Source organism: Cryptomeria japonica, chromosome 5 (genome assembly GCF_030272615.1).
Source record: "Cryptomeria japonica chromosome 5, Sugi_1.0, whole genome shotgun sequence".
Lineage (NCBI taxonomy): Eukaryota > Viridiplantae > Streptophyta > Pinopsida > Cupressales > Cupressaceae > Cryptomeria > Cryptomeria japonica.
Genome location: NC_081409.1, coordinates 185,320,208 through 185,333,451, shown reverse-complemented (window position 1 = coordinate 185,333,451; position 13,244 = coordinate 185,320,208).

Sequence of the window (13,244 nt, the reverse complement as noted above, 5' to 3'; positions counted from 1 at the left end):
ATTTCCTGTGTCTTATATTGTATTCATTGACCAAAGCTTTTATCAATGTTGATGTAAATTGAGGTCCCTGATCTGAGACAATTTCCTTGGGTACTCCATACCTTGTAAATATTTCTTCATCGAGAAATTCAGCTACCTTATTATCTCTTGCATGTTGCATAGCCCTATCTTCTAGCCATTTTGTAACATAGTCTATACATACCAAGATATAAGATTTGCCATTAGAAGGTGGATCAATGGGGCCAACAAAATCTAATCCCCATTTGTCAAATGGTGTAACAGATATTTGAGGATATAGTGGCATCTCATCAGATTTTGTAGGTTTGCCCATTCACTGACATCTGTCACACTTCCTTGTGTACTGAGCTGCATCCCTGTGTAGTGTAGGCCAATAATAACTAGTATTGAGTATTTTCAGTGCTGTCCTTTTGGCAGCAAAATGACCTCCACATGGCTCATCATGACATACATGCAAGATGTCATATTTTTCATCCTCTCTGACACATCTTCGCATGAATTGATTAGGTCCAGTATAAAATAGACAATCAACAATCCATGAAAAGTTAAAACTTTTTTCAACTAGCAACCTTCTTTCCTTAAGAGAAAAAGAAATTGGCATCTTAGCTGCAACTAAATAGTTGGCAATATCAACATACCAAGGAGTATGAGCCTGTATAAGGAACAAATTCTCATCTGGAAAAGTATCATCTATCATTGTAGAGTCTTCCTACAATTGAAGACATGAAAGATAATTTGCAACAACATTAGACTTCCCTGGCTTATCAACAACTGTGATATCAAATTCCTACATCAACAATAACTAGCAAGCCAGTCTACCAGTGATGGATGGCTTATTCATGAGATATCTAATTGCAGTATGATTTGTATGCACAAATATGGTATACCTTGTAATATAGTGTCTAAACTTGTTAAGGGCATATATGACAACTAGCATTTCCTTTTCAGTAACTGTATAATTCAATTTAGGTACTTGCAAATTCTTGCTGATATAATATATTGCATTTTCCAACTTGTCCACTTTTTGTCCTAGCACTACTCCTATAGCATAATCAGATGCATCAGCATGGATTTGGAATGGTAGAGACCAATTAGGTCCTTTTAGAACTAGTGCTTGAGTCAAAGCATGCTTAAGCTTTAAAAAAACTTCATTGCATGCTGAGGTCAATTTTTAAATTCTGCATCTTTAGTAAGCAGTGTATATAAGGGACTTGCAATTTTGCTGAAATCTTTGATAAACCTTTTGTAGTATCCAGTATGGCCAAGAAAACTTCTCACATCTTTCTACTTCATAGGGTTATTAATATGCTGAATAACCTCAATCTTTGTTGGATCCACTTGTATGCCTTGTACAAATATATGATGACCAAGAACTATTCCTTTTTCCATCATAATGAAACACTTTTCGCTATTTAAAGACAAGTTGTAGTCTTCACACCGCTGCAAAAATTTCTTCAAATTACCTAATGCTTGATCAAATTCAGAACCATAGGTTGTAAAGTCATCCATGTAAATTTCCATAATGTCTTGAGAAATATCAGAAAAAATATTGATGACTGCCCTTTGAAAAGTGGCTGGAGCATTACACAACCCAAAAGGAAGAATAGAATATGCATAAGTGCCCCATGGACAAGTAAATATTATTTTCTCCTGATGCTCAGGAGCTATTTGTATCTGATTATAGCCACTAAATCCATCCAGAAATGGAAAATATCTCTTACCAGCAAGAGAATCCAATACCTGATCCACAAATGGCAGTGGAAAATGATCCTTCCTTGTGGCTAAGTTCAAAGCTCTATAATCAACACATACTCTCCATTTGCCTCCCTTTTTAGGAACTATCACCAAAGGTGATACCCATTGACTGTTAGAGATAGGATAGATAAACTCAACTTTCAACAATTTCTGCAATTCTTCTTTAACTATCTCCTTCAGGGCAGGATTGACTCTTCTTTGAGGTTGTCTGAGGGGGCAACACTCATCCTTTATGTAAATGCAATGAGTACAAACTGCTGGATCAATTCCATTCATATCCTTGTAATCCCATGCAAAGACATTTCTATGGAGTTTTAGCAAATCCACCAGGCTATCCTTCTGAGTATCTACTATATTCTTATTGATGTTCAATTATTTATTCAATTCAACCTTTATCTTGATAGTAAGATCAATCTGATTTATATCAGAAACATGAGAATATGACAATTCCTACGGCAACAAGGTATGCAAGATATCAGTGGCTGCAGGAAAATCTAGCCTTGCAATATTCGGAACCAATTCCTGCAATTCTTGGTCTTCTATTAATTCATTTATCAAGACCTTATAAAGGATTGATTCTTCATCATATAACTGCATGAGTGGCACTCGATTAATCATCATAAGGTGATTAATAGAGTCAATTTCTTCAAATTCCTCTCCCAAAATAGGCCAAACAACTTGCTGCTGCTCAAGCTGAGGTTGTGCAGGGGAATATAAGGCCAATGTTTTTGTGGAACTGCCATCTGAAATAGTCATGTCTCTTGATCTACACCCAATATATGCATCAACTATGGCAAGCCATGGTCTTCCCAAAATGACTAGATATCCCCCCAATGTTGCTTTTGGGGATAAAATCATAAAGTCTGTAGGATATTCCCAAGAATCTAGAATGACCACTATATCTTCTATCATACCATCAGGTCTTACTGCAAAGCCATCATCAAGTTGGAGAACTGTGGGTGTAGCCCTTAAACTATCTATCTCTAGATGTTCCATTACTTCCCTTGTCATTACATTAATGGCTACCCCTAGATCAACTAAAATATTTTTTATTTGACTGCCATTAATGACTATACTCACAACAGGACTACCTGGATCAGAATACTTTGGAATAGCAATTTTTCCTAACATAATATCAGCCAATTGACCCATAACATGAACTTTTTGTGGATCCTTTTTCTTTCTACCAGGTTTCTTTAATCATGCCTCTCTCAATGCTTTACCATATATTGGAACATCCTTTATTGCTTGTAGCAATGGAATTTTAACACAAATGTGCTTCAGTTGATCAAGAGTATCAAATCTTTGTTGTTGATCAGTTGAAACTTCTTTGTCTTTCAATCTTTGGGGAAATGGTGGTAATATTTGATTATGAGGTATTACATCTTTAGGATCAGAGATTGGTTGCTCTTCTTGTACCTCAGTAATAACTAGCTGAGAGGGATTAGGTAGTGTTGTTCCAGATCGGAGGTGAATATCATCTAGTGATAAAGAATAGGCTAGGTATTGATTAGCATCAACTGAATAAGCTTGTTGTTGTTATTGAGATTTTATATTTGGATTAGGCAATGGTTGAGTAGGCAACTGTGTTGGCTTGGGAGGTGGTGTTGTGGCTACAGAAGGTGGAATTAAAGCAGGAGGTTGTGGTTGCTGAGCAGGGGTTGATATCCAGAAGATTGGGATGACCATGATGGGTTTCCCCTCCATTGAGAGGTAGGTTGCCAATTCCCTTGAAATTGGTTCCCTGCACCCTGAGGTGGATACCAGTTTCCCTGTGGTTGCTACCACTAGGGGATTTGATTAGCAAATTGTTATCCTTGGCCTTGTGATCCATACCAATGTGGATAATTACCAAACTTTTGAGAATACTATGGTTGCTATTGGTTATTTGGTACATAAGAATTACCACTATAACCAGAAAAGGAAGGTGGATCAGGTGGCATACCTTGTCTTTGAAAATTTGGTCTTCTCTGAGCAACATAGAAGACTTGTTCATCCTCCCCTTGAATTGGTTTGAAATCAGGTACTTCAACATTTGCAAGCATCTTACATCTGCAATCTTTCTTCCGCTGCTTACAATGAGGATAGAATTCTGCAAGAAATGCATCAGCTTCCTCATGCTTCTTCTTAGCTGCCAATGTATCCAACTGAGTAGCCATATTATTTATAATATCCTCCTTGAAATCTTTTAACAAATGGCTAAGTTCCAACCTAGAAACTCCATTTCCAAATGATGATGATAGTGCCCTTGGCTTAAATCTCCTATTCTTCTTAGAAGTAGATCTGGAATACTTCTTGCAAATTTATCCTATTTCAGCCCAAGTAGACTGTGTAATGTCACCTCCCCCCATTAGATCTAAGGAATTAGTGCATTCATCACTGATACCCCTCAAGAATATCAATTTGAGAGAATCTTCATTCAGAGTACTATGCTTGGACTTCTTGACACTAAACAAAAACCTTTCTAGATAATCCTCAAGGCTCTCATCTTCAGTTTGTGTCATTCTAAAGATATCATCCCCATGATGATTAGTGCCTCTACAATAATCTTTGTATTTTGCAAGAAACAACCGTTTCATCTCATCCCATGTATTGATTGTGCTACTACCCAAGCTCATAAAACATCTCAAGGATGACTCCTTCAAAGTGGCTGGAAAAATTTTGAGTCTATGGACATCTGTAGTATAGTCAAAACTCCTACAAAGAACATCAAACTCAAACAGAAATGTATCCAGATCCTCTGTGACCAACCCATAGAATTTAGGAAGTGAAGATGCTGGAATGTTCTTGAGGTTAGCATTATCATGCTGGTCAGAGATAGGAAACTCAAATGTTGGACCAGGTGGTGGTGGTGGATTATTTTCAACAGGAAGTGGGTTCCCTTGCATTGGACTTGTGGGGGTTATTACAATAGGCAATTCTTCCTCTTGGGGACCAAAAAGGAACTGAAGACTACCTTCTAGAAATTCAGACTTAGGGTGATTCAAATTTTGTGGGAGTTGATTCTGCTCAGAAAAAGGGTTTATATCTAGAAAACTATCTTTTGCATGAGTAGTATGAGTGGGCAAAAATCTACCTCTGGCATCTCTTCTTCTATTATGCATGCAGATTCATGAAATTCAAACAATTAACTAGAAACTAAAATAATCATAAAAGGCTCTTAGCTTGACACCATCCCCAGCAATGGCGCCAAAAATGTCTACCCCAACTATAATGACAATAATAATACCTCTAATTGAAATCTCAATCCGAAGTTTGGACATTCATATGGTAGAGTTTACTATTCTCATGGCTGGTGTTCATTTAGTTGTCAATCTAGGAATGTAAAACTTGAAATGGGTCTGCAATATATATGCACTAAGCTCCTTAAATGATTATTCTAAATTACTATAGGAAAGGTAGGAATGGAAATAATAAAAGGCTAAATGAAAGCTTTACAAAACTCTACTGAAATGATCTAATGAAAATAACAAGAATCACACCGTTCTGCCTTGGCTACAGGAACAGTCAAAGGATCTATTTCCAATGGCTGCAAGAACAATCCAGTCATGAACTTCTACTGCAACTAAGTAAAAACTAACTTCAATAATCATAAACATAGGATCACTCACCAAGTGGGCCCCCTTGGATGAGTGATATCAAACTCTCAGCAAAGAACTATTAATAGATCAGAATAACATATTTTTATTCATTTCTTCCTGAAAGATGATTATATATTCAAAAAGAGAAAATTTAGAATGCGTGACAAAAACTCTGCTCAATCCCTTTCCATTCTGTCTAAGTCTCAAAAAAGAAGGAAGAGTTTATTATAAATAAAAGATTAACTACAATGGACAACTCCAGTTACGCCCAGAAGAAGAGGCAGATAGCTGTCAGATGAAGGGGATAACAGAGAGCTTGGCTGTAGGAATTGTGGATCTAAAACCGAACCATAGTCTTTGCACACCAAAGTGATATTTTGCAAATTAAACATGCACCGGAGTTAAACTCCCATGGTGAAGTACAACTACTCTGATTATGCCATAGATTGCGCTCGCTTGAATCTCCTTCAGTTTGACCTCCAGCTATCTGAACGTGATTCTCCAGTCCTTAGGAGCGAAAGAAAATTCTCCACCGTAGCATCAATTATTATCTACACTAAAATAGAAATAACATACAAGGACATGCATATGTATCTTACTTAACTAATACATTCATTATCTCACATATGAAATCATCCTAAATAATCCGCATATCACAGGGACAAACCATTTGGCTTAGGAATAAATTGGCATGGCTGCAGGAATTAACAGACAAGGTTCAAACATGATTTCTTAAGTTCAGTTTTAAAACATGGATTACATATAGTCAATTCACAATATTTTACTATCACAATGCAACCCAAAAGATACCAAAAACCTAAGAGTCTTGATAAAAAACATGTCAATACACTGACTTATCAATATGTTTTCAATATTTTCATACACAACCTACATATGTTCACAAACATGACATTGATACAAGTTAGCATATAATTGTCACTGATAATAACAAATTATATCTAATAAACACAAAATAAAATAAACACACATGTACTTGAGGCATCTCTTCTTCTTCTTCATCTTCAGGTATACTGGGTGTAGTCAACAAGGATGTGAAGCCAAGAATTCTCTGTACATATACACAAAAAGTATATGAAACTATCAATCTATGTCTAGACATGTATAATCAATATACGTTATTTAAACTATTCATTTAATCATATTTGCATTCAACTACATTTCCTTTGTCTCCAACTGCACTACCAGATCCTAAATCACACTGCCCCACACTCATGGTGCTTGTGCCCTACAAGAGTAAAATAAGATATACATGCAAGTTACTACATAATCCAATTAATACCAATATAAATGATGAGCATGTATGTACAATAAAATACAAACGACTAGGTGCAATAATATATGTATCGTCAAGCTCTCAAGGCCAAATGAAATGGCCGACAAGGTGCCCTCCTGAATCTGTGTCAACTCCTCCTTGGTCATCAACTATTAAATAGACCATGTAAATAAAAATTAGTACTTAATATTATCTAGATTATAAATATTCATTTAAAATATAGCATGAACTATGAAAATACAAATCTTACCACTGCATCATCAATGTATGATGATAGTGCCTCCTCACCTCTAGCATGTGAGGACTCCCTAGGGTATCCTCTAGTTTGTGTCATAACATCTGGTGCATCGTGCATCTCATGCACCTCATAATCTGCACTATCCGTAGGAGAATCAATAGGTTGTCCAACAAGACCCAAGCATACAGGCCTACACATGACACAACTATGGGGCACACAAATGTGTGGAGCCGAGGATGACATGTCAGTGCCACCAGATGCACTGCTACCATCAAAAGTAGGTTGAGCTACTGACCCATCCTGAGAAACCAAAAGGCTACTCAAAGAGTGAATAGACGATATGGTCCGTGAAGCCACCTCACAAATTATGTCTGGATGTTGCACTAGAGGTGGGAGATCAACAGGAGGAGCGGGGACATATGGGCCCTGGACTACTCTAACTGCCCCAGGTCTATTTTGGGGCATACCTAAACCCACACCCTAGAAAGTTTGCATGTCAAAGTAGTTCACATGTTTTCCTTAAACAAACTCAGCATGCAATTTTTTTATGAAGTAGAAGGGGACATCAAGATTGTTGCTGGGTGGTTTGTCGAAAACCATCCACCAACGATCCCAAAAGTTTTTCACAATACCATCACTTATGCACCATTTAATAGAAAGTTTTGTTTTTTTGGGGTCTACAGGTTGACCAGTGCGAGGATTCACAAACAATGAGGCGATAGCGACTTTGGATATCCTGAGATCCTTGATCTCCTTATATGACAAGCCCTCTACATATTGTTCCATCATAGAATCTCACCACAAAAGGGTGGCATTGTGCTCCTCAGTCATGGTTTCCATACTCTTTATGATCGATGTGAGAGGATCAAACATTGGGTTTAGACGAGGGATCCTACGATATACATTTTCAATCCCCCTCAATTCATTCAATTTTGTGCAATTAAATCCTGAATTGAGGGGGGGTTCGGCAAAGGAGGGTTTGGTTGTTGCGGTTGTGGTTGATCAATGTTTTCACTGTTATCCCCCATTTTTAACCCAATTGAATGTAAACAATTGGATTTAGTTAAAATATTTAAACAATTTTGTATTTGATTTAAAAAAACCTAGTTTTCATGAAAAAACCCATATTTTCAATGAAAAAATAAATAAACATTAAAAAAATACAAAAATTGAGGTATTTTTAGTAATTTTTGGGTGAAAAAATGGATATCGGATTCCCAAAAATCGTGCAGCCCGTGGGTTAAAAATAACTCATGGGTTGTCACAGTCCAAATCTATTGTCTCAGAAAATCGAATATCTGAGTTTTATACTTAAATTATTTTAAAATAACATTATATTATATAATATATTACTATATTATATATTATATTACTATATTATATAATATAATAATATATTATATTATAATAATATTTGAGGCATTGCATTCGCTGATCACTCTGGGATTTTTGTGCTCTGCTCTTGCTTGTTTGGCTTTTCCTCTAAGGGTTATTCCGCCTCCGGTCTCAACTCATGAACTTCCGGAGGAGAGCACTAGCTCTTGGTTTTTGGATATCTGATTGTTTTTTGGAGTTGGTGTAATGGTTTGTTGTTGCAGATGCAGATTTGGAGGTTTTTTGGCTTCTATTATGCTCGGATGGTTACTTACGGCTTTGGTAGGAACTTACACCTCTTTAGTATCTCCCTAGTGGTCCTTCATGGTATTTTTGTTTAGTCCTTCATTTGGTGGTAGTCTGGTTTTATGAAATTGTCCTATGGGACCCTTGTAAAATTATTAGAAGTAGGGCGTTGGGGGTACCGAATGGACAACAACAAATGATGTAAGGGTAGTGCTTAGTTTTATTTTTTTCAAGGCTACAACCGGAGGTTTTCTTGCAGGTTCTTTCCTGCCGGTATGCCTTTTTTGAACCTGATGTAAATATTTTATTAATAATATATAAGTTTAGTGGATTTTCCACTTTTACCAAAAAAAATAAAATATATATTACATAATATATTATTATATTATATAGTATATTATTATATTATAGTACATATTATATTATATTATATAATATATAATATTATATTATATTATATATTATATAACATATAATATAGATGTTTGTTTGAATATATTCCTTATATAAAGATGAATATATATATATTATATATAGGTATGAATTGTGATAATGAAAGGCCTTGAGAGCCTGAAGGTAACTAAGACCGATCATACACATAGAAGAAGATAAAGCATCTTGGTCACATTATAGCCCATAACTTTAGAAGATCCAAACAAAAGACATATCACCATGAAAGATCAAAATTAACACAAAAGGATCCCCAAATGCAAAGTCCTAGCCGCTTGCCTTCCACCGGAAGCTTCAGCCCTTCCAACATGGATAGCATAGTGGGCTATCATTCATCATAGGAATTGTTTAAACAAAGATTCCTTCATGACCTAAGTGTATTATAGCTTAAAGAGAAATGAAAGAACCATCTAAGCGGGTTCGGCCCAAGAATACTGGAAATAAGAAACAAAATTTGAAAGAACCATATTTTGCAAATATATAAGCATATATACATATATCTGTATATAAATGTGGATATATGTCAACATGTCTATATATGTCCAAAATATAACAAAAACTTAGAAACGGCTAAAAGGCATTACCGCCTGAAGTTCACCGAGAGAGTATTAGCAGAGCTTAAACAAATTTATGAAAATTTTCTAAAGAGTTTATAAGCTAAGTAAAAAAACCCAAAAAGAAAATGTTCGGTTACTTCTGAAACAAAAAAGGGGTCCTTTGATAATAGAACAGATGCCTAGAAGCATGCCATCTCAGAGGAGCTTCAACTCTTCTTGCCTGGCCTGTGGAGAGGCTTGGAGCTAGAGCTTTCTGGCTTTGATGCTGATGGGTCGGCAGGGGAGCGTGGAATTGGCATATTATCAAGGATGACCATGATATTCTCTACCTCCAGATAGTTGCTCAACCATTTCTCATGAGGAGGTTTCTTTACTAGAAGAATCCAAGAGAGGAATAGGAGATTTCTGCTCCTAACAGGGTGAAGAGCTTCGAATGCAATAGGGTTGCCGATTATCAGAATGGGATAGCGAGGAACTGGGTTATTCATTCTGATAAGGATATCATAATCCCTAGGTTTGGGAGCTGTGAGTTACTCATCAATATTGATCACCACCCTCTCCAATTCACCAAGGATATCTTTAATGAAGACCTTCTTGCATAATTTCATCACAATATCCCTATCTTTCTCAAAATGCATTGCAAGGGCTAAAAAACATAGCGGCAATATCCGAATTTGCTCTGGTTCGGTCCTCATTCATAATGAATTCCTTCCCTAGAAATTTCATAACCGCTCTAGATATCAGAGGGTTCTGTTGGACGAAGATGCCTTTGATTCTTTCATCCTTGATCTCACCCACAAAAGCCATCTGGCGTTTCAACCCTGGAAGCCTGAGAGTGGTATCCATCGTAGCTTAACTGAGAAATGATGGAACAGCTTGGCATACTAAATAGAACTCACACTCTTAATGCTTCATAATGAGCAACTACATAATGAGTTGATACGATGCATGGAGTGAAATCTTCAAGGATCAAGTAATTAATACCACCGCCTATAGCCATCAGGCAAAAAGTACCTAGACAGTCACATCTCTGAGGCATCATAGCCTCGATTTTGCAAGGAGCCATCAATAAGATTTGATCGAGAAAGAAGGCTGATGTATGATGTCCGCTCATCAAGTCTCAAATGTCTACTGTGGCTTACCAAATATAGGGGCTAATAAAGGTGAATTAGAGATGAGGATAGTTGGGTAAGTTTTAGTCCTAGAAGAAGACAATATCTACATGAATAATAATACCTATATAGCCATGACCGCATATATCTGAATGCAAAATATGTCAGCACGTTTATATACCTATGCTTATTGATGTGTGGTATTGCCTCCTTCTAGTCTTAAAGCTTATCCCTACGGAGCCACACGACTTCATAAAGCTAACTTTAGGAGTGATCAAGTATTAGGAGAAAATGAGACCTACAGTAAAAAGCTTGCATAAACTTAAACAACTATATATAGGAGGGATAATCTGAATAAGTGAAAACATATATCTATATATGTATATATTTATTCTTATATATTTATTTATATATACATATAAATATATATAAGAAAGTAAAAAAAAATAAAATATATATATATATATATAAACCAAATGTGTATAAATAAGGAAAGGTAAGAGTAAATTTATCTAGAAAAATATATACATGTATATATATTTAAAAGTGTGACTTTAAGTGTATATAAATATGTATAAAGACATAAACCTACCGATATATGAAAAAAATGAATGAAATAAGGGTTTAAGCAAATATTCGAGGATGAAAATAACTATATTTAGAAAATATGAATCTCTACATCTGAAAATGAGAATATAAAGACCTATAAAACTACCCAGAGACTAATATATATATATGTGTGTGTGTGTGTGTGTGTGTGTGTGTGTGTGTGTGTTTGTGTGTGTGTGTATCCATATATATATATATATATATATATATATATAAAAGACTACACACACACACACACACACACACACATATATATATATATATGAGAAGAGGAAATCCATGCTTAGTATAGATGTTTATATAAGAGTATGAATGAATCCAAAAGAAAATGTATCCTTAAAGATATATATGTGTGTGTGTGTGTGTGTGTGTGTGTCCAAATGTGAGACTGAATCAAGGTTGGAATCTATATATGAAAATTCTAGATAAGTATATACTAAAATATTAAAAGAGGAGCCTCTCCTAGAGCTTGAGGAGGGCAGGACTAAATGGGTATAAGCTTGAGTAACTGTGTAATAATGATTATACAGATCAAGGGATTAAGGAAGACTATCTGAGTAAAATTCTGGGAGAGCAACTATAAGGGCATGTTTTAAATGAGTATATGTCTAAAGGTTTATACATATATGCAGGGGACCAAGGGAAGGTCTGAGCAAGGGACCCATAAGGGGAAGGAGGGAAAGACATGATGACGAACACTAGGATAAGGATACAAAGGAGGGAATGGCCTTAGGATGGCATCGAGAGGAGTTTGATGCCATCAACTCCCGAGTTGGCTAGCTCATCTGCTCTTTTGTTTCCTTCCCTATAAATATGATTTACTGTAAACCTTTCAAAACCTTTGCAAAGGCCAATAGCTCTTGATAGTAGAGTGTTAAGTCTCCAATTAGGCATGCTGCCTTTCCTTAGACAATTGACAATTATAGCCAAGTCTCCTTCAATATCCAGGTTTTTAACTCCTAGTTTCTTACACAAGAGAAGACCTTCCACCAGGGCCATCAATTCCGCCCAATTGTTGGTGTTGATACCAGCTGGAGAAGCAAGGGATGCTATGTCTTTGCCTTCCTAGTTATGAACATCGCATCCTAACCTTGCCTGCCCTGGATTGCCATAGGCTGCCCCATCAAAGTTTAGCTTCGCCCAACCTTCGCCTTGGGGCTGCCATTTGTATGTAGCCCTTGATCTAGGACTTGCATTAGGGCCTTCTCCTACAAAGGGAGGGAAGAATAATCCCTCCCAACATTTTTTATTTCTTCATCCCAATACAATATAGAGGCATTCTTCAATGAGCTTGATGAAAGTCAGTTATTCATGAGCTCATTGATAGCTGACTCTATCCTATTAATGATTCTAAGAACTTCTATTTTTTCATTCTTAAAGAGATGTCTATTTCTCTCCTTCCATAGTTCCCACATTATGGAAGAAGGGAGAGCTATCCATAAACCTTCAAAGAGACATCCATGCCTGAGGAGAGGCCACACCTTGAGCATTCCTAAGATGGTATGGGGGAAGGCTATTGACCATTCAAGTTTGTTGGTGAACCAAATCTAGCATTGGTGAGAAAAGGGGCAGTTAAGGAGGATATGATTGATGTCTTCCTCATCTGCCTCGCAAAGAGGACATCTACTAGGGCCCTCATACCCCATTCTCCTGAATTTGTTCGTAGTTAGGAGCTTATTCTGAATCATAAGCCAAGAGAAGATGCCTGCCTTAGGCAAACAATATCTATCCCAACAAAGTTTCAAGGGAAGCTCGGTCTTTCTTTGGAGATATGAGAGTACCCATCCTTGGGGTTGTATTCCCCCTTTAGGGAGCCATCCCATATGAGCTTGTCCTCATCATGACCTAAGACTATGTTCCTTGATTTGAGAATTGCCATAAGAATTTGTTTATCTCTTTCTAGGATAACCTCATCTTCCTTCTCGATCCACTGCCATCTAGCGCCTTTCTCTGAAAGGGAGATATAATTGTTTAACAGGGGGCCTCTATGAGATTCAAGAAGGATACGAG